The sequence below is a fragment of the Arachis stenosperma genome, chromosome 3 (assembly GCF_014773155.1).
Source record: "Arachis stenosperma cultivar V10309 chromosome 3, arast.V10309.gnm1.PFL2, whole genome shotgun sequence".
In the NCBI taxonomy this organism is placed as follows: Eukaryota; Viridiplantae; Streptophyta; class Magnoliopsida; order Fabales; family Fabaceae; genus Arachis; species Arachis stenosperma.
This window is the reverse complement of record NC_080379.1, coordinates 86,262,925-86,267,999: the sequence shown is the minus strand read 5'-3', so window position 1 is coordinate 86,267,999 and position 5,075 is coordinate 86,262,925. Positions and strand designations below refer to the sequence as shown.

General features: G+C 42.3%; 1 non-coding gene across 1 annotated transcript; it reads right to left on the bottom strand.

The window, feature by feature from the left end:
- Positions 1-530: 530 nt before the first annotated feature.
- Positions 531-636, bottom strand: LOC130971187 (small nucleolar RNA R71). Its single transcript, XR_009082421.1, has one exon. It is a non-coding gene; the product is annotated as a small nucleolar RNA R71 (small nucleolar RNA).
- Positions 637-5,075: the final 4,439 nt, after the last annotated feature.

Genomic DNA, 5,075 nt, shown 5'->3' with positions numbered 1-5,075 from the left:
CCTCTGGAGACTAAGGAGGGAAGCAAGAGGGAAAGGAATCGTTGGTGCTGAGGAAGAGGAAGAGTACTTTGAACCCAACATGGAAGGGAATTTGGAAAACAATTATGAAGAAGAAGCTCAACCATGCTAGAGAAGGCCCTACAAACCGTGCTGGGCAAGAAAGGAGAGTTCTAGGCTCCTACATTAATCCTAATCCAGGAAACTGTGGATGTAGCATCCAGAAGCCCACCATACATGCCAACAACTTTGAACTAAAACCCAAACTCATCACCGTTGTTCAGAACAATTGTTCATTTGGAGGAAGTGCTCAAGAAGACCCCAATCAACATATAACCACCTTCCTGAGAATTTATGACACTGTGAAGTCTAATGGAGTCCACCCGGATGTCTATAGGCTGCTCTATTTCCCTTTTTCACTCAGGGACAAGGCATCCAAATGGCTTGAATCCTTCCCAAAGGAGAGCTTAACTAATTGGGAAGATGTGGTGGATAAATTTTTGGCAAGATTCTACCCTCCTCAATGAATCAACAGGCTGAGAGCTGAGGTGCAGACTTCAGGCAACAAGATGGTGAGACTCTCTATGAAGTATGGGAGAGATTCAAGGACTTAACAAGAAGATGCCCACCAGATATGTTCAATGAGTGGGTTCAACTTCACATTTTCTATAAAGGTCTTTCCTATGAGTTAAAGAAGGCCGTAGATCATTCATCAGGACGCTTTCTAAACAAGAAGAAAACCATTGAAGAAGCCATAGATGTCATTGAAACAGTTGCTGAGAATGACTACTTCTATGCCTCCGAAAGAAGTAACACTAGAGGAGTAATGGAGCTGAACCACATGGATGCATTGCTAGCTCAAAATAAGATGATCACCAAGCAGCTAGCAGATCTTACTAAGGAGGTGGAGGAAAACCAAGTTGCAGCAGCCATCGCTTCATCACCAGCTTAAGAAGGAGTGAATATACGAGAAGAAAGTGACTGGGAGCAAGCCAACTATGTTGGAAACTCACCTAGACAAATCCATGATCCATACTCCAAAACTTACAACCCTGGATGAAGAAATCACCCCAACTTTGGGTGGGGAAATCAACAAGACCAAGGTCAAGATCAGAGACGCCACAACCTCAATTCCAACAACAATGTAACTCATCAACACACCTCACAAAGATCCTATCAACACCCACCTAACCAACCTTCTCAACCACCTAATCTCAACCCACCATCTCTAACAGATGATAGGCTCTCAAAGATTGAGGCTCTACTTGAAAATTTATGTAGAGAAGTCCAAGACAACAAGGTGTTTAAGGAAGAAGTGCGAGCCAATATCAAAAACCAAGGAGAAAACATCAAGAGATTGGAGTCCCAAGTAGGGTATCTATCTCAACAAATTCCCAAACTCACTGATGGATTTCCCAGTGTCACAGAGAAGAATCCAAGGGGAGAAACAAAGAAAGTAAGGTGGGAGGAATGTAAGATGATAACCACAAGTGATGAGAGGAGTATGAATGGAGTAGAACGCCTCCAGGATGATCAAAAGGAAAACCAGGAAGAAATAAGCCACGCACTTCAACCCATACTCAAGGAAGAGCTGAAGAAGAAGGAGGTATTGAACCCATATGCACCTTTTCCCCAAAGGCTTAAAGGTGGTGTAGCAGGGAGAATGTATTTAAGGTTCCTCGATATGTTTGCATCTCTTGATGTAAATATACCATTCATTAAGGCCCTCCAGCAAATGCCTTTCTACATCAAGTATATAAAGGAGCTACTAACCAGAAAAAGTCCATTGAACGGTGGACAGACAATAAAGATGAACAGGGATTGCAGTGCTCTCATTCAACCAGGGCCACCCACAAAGAAGAAGGATCCAGGAAGTTTCCACATTCCTTGTGCTATAGGCGAAACAAAGATTGACAAAGGGCTTTGTGACTTGGGAGCAAGCATCAACTTAATGCCCCTCTCCCTTATGAAGAAGCTCCAAATCAATTAACTAACTCCTACTGATGTAATTATCAGATTGGCTGACAAAACTCAAAAACAGGCAATAGGAGTAGTTGAAAATGTGCTGGTGAAGGTTGGCAGCTACTATCTTCCTACAGACTTTGTTGTCCTGGAAATGGATGAGAATCCTATTTACCCCATCATTCTGGAAAGGCCATTCCTAGCCACATCTAGAGCACTCATAGATGTAGAGCGAGGAGAGTTAGTGCTGAAAATACATGACGAGCAGCTCACTTTCAATGTTTTCAATCTCTCACAAGAAGCAAATCATGATGACAATGAGCTGATGGAGGAGCCAAATAAAGAAGCACAAGCACCACACATAAGGACTCCTATGGTCAACAACTAATGTAATCAGAAGGAGAAACAGCCAAGTGTAATCCAAAAGGAACCAGACCCACCAGAATCACATGAAATAGACAACAAAACCATCCTCAGAAAGGAAACCACAAAGAACAAGTTGGCATCAACGGACACAAGAAAAAAAGACCCAAGGGGATGGAAAAAGAAGAAAATTCCTACAGAAGATTTCTCGCCAGGAGATGAAGTGATTTCTACATACTTCCCATCTATACCACCTCACCTCCCCACTATTCCATCTCAACTGCCTCCAGTGTACACCATCAACAAAATCTTGTCCTTAGAGCATATGGAGCTTATCAACAAAGCCAATGGATATAGGTTCACTGCAAGGGGAGAAGACTTCAAGCACTATCAACCACCTTAACAAGGACCAAACGTCAAGCTAATGATGCTAAAGAAGCGCTCCATGGGAGGCAACCCATGTTCTATACCCTCTGTCTTAAATCTCTAATAATAGTAATAAGGCAAATTTCATGTATTTTTAAATCAATTTTGACAACCAATATAAGACCCCTTTAGATGCAGCATATAGTACATGATATGTTTGGTGTTCAAAGCACACCAAGTGGGGTTTGAACACACTTTATGAGGAAAAATTCATTCCCCAAACTTGTTGCACCATGTGATCACAAACAAGTTTGGTTTACCAACGTTGCATGCATGGGAAGCTTAATGGTTGATTGATTTGCATTCATGAAAAGTATTTAGTAATTTAAAAATAAAAGAAAAAGAAATTTTTTTTAGCTAGTTCACACTTTAAAGTTTTCCACCAAAAATTTCAAATAACTGATTGCACTTTCTCTTCGTGTATAGGTAATCAAAAAGGACATTGATGGTACTTGATAGGACAATTGAGGAAGGGAGATTCGGCCACTATACCAAGAGAATCTCACACTTGTCCTCATGGGGAATGTCCTTGGAAGTGTTGCCATGCAACATTGGGAGTGGATAGTTTTGGAAACCGAAGCAATCAGTTCATAAATATGATGATCCTTGTGCTCACCTTGTACCAAACCCCAACCGTCCATTATCAAATCCATGCCATTGATATACACCATTCAACTATCACCACCGGCCTATATAAGGAACCCTCACCACTCTAGCCCTTCTCAAATATTCATCCAACTCACCTCTCTTCCTTCTCCCAAAACACATTCCTCTAAGACACATTCTGCCTCAAACCAACTGAACTCTATCTTCAAACTCATAGCCTTCACCATCTTCGCAAACCAATTCTCACTTATGGCATCATCAAGCTCCAAGAGGCAAAAGGGGAAGGAACCAATGGAGAGCATTCCCTTCGATGGAAGGAGATTCAAAACGGCCTTCCATGAGCTCGAGTTTGAACGAATAAAGAACAAAAAGATACTGCCTGAGTTGACATTCCGGTTCAACGGAGATGAATGTCCATAAATTCGAGAGAAGATTGAGCAAAGAGGTTGGCAAAAGCTCACCAATCCGGAAACAAGGATTAATGCAACCCTCATCAAGGAATTCTATGCAAATGTGGTTAGAGAAGACAAGACTATGACCCCCACCTTCAAGAGCTACGTAAGGTGGATTTCAGCTCCAATGCCAAGAGTTCTCCAGCTGAAATCACCACGTTTTGTTGAGCTCGGTTATCAAGAAAGAATAAATAATGGTCCCAACAATGATGAACTGGAAGAAATTGTGAGCGACATATGTCTTTTGGGATCTGACTGGGAAAGGTATTCGGATAAGAGGCCCCGGTTCATCAGAAGAGGAGACCTCACCCCGGAAGCCAAGGGATGGTTTGAGCTTGTGAGACGATCTAACCTCCCAGCTGCAAACAATTCTGAGGTCAACATCGCTAGAGCTACTATGGTACATTGCTTAATAAAGGGTGGAGGCATCAATGTGCACGAAATCATAGCTGAGGGAATTCAAGAGTCAGCAGAGAAGAGTGATTCAGGTGCTAGACTTTGGTACCCCAGCACCATCTTTAGATTATGCATGAAAGCCAAGGTAGTCTTCGAGGACAGTAATCCAGTTTGGGTAAGTCTTGGGAGGTCACTTACATTTCAACGCATAATGCATGTAACACCAGCTCAACAGCAGAAAAGACCCCATCTAAGGAAGAGGACATCAGGAGAAGAACCAGAAGAAGAACCTTTCCAAGAAGAACCCCAACCAACAGAATATCATCAAGAAGGGTATTATGACCCAACCAACATAAATTCGGGCCACATTCGAGGAGCCATTGACGATTTATCAAGAATGTACATGGAAGGACAAGAACAACAGTTGTAATTTCAACCTCAGAGAATGGATCGTCAAGAGGAAATGCTATCAAATTGGATGAATCAACAAGGGGAGTGGCAGAAATAGCTAATGGAGCAACAACAAGAGCACTACTCTCAGCACACTCAAGCCATCAATAAAGTGCCTGAAAGGCAAGAAAAACCAAGATAAATGCCTCCAGGAACTCAACCAACGCCAGATGGCTCAGATGAAAGCATTCAACGAATTCAGTGTGCTCAATGAAGGAAGGCATCTGCATCGAGAAGAATTCAACATAAACACTCAGGCAAAGTTAAACTATATGACTGGGCATATGCATAACTTGCACCCTGCCATCCCAAGTTATGAGGCAGTTCGCAAGGACTTAACAGAGCAAGAAGAGGGAAAGGTGAAACAGCAAAAGGAAGCGTTAAAGAAGAAGATGGAGGATGCTGGTTTCTGGAAAAAGCTGA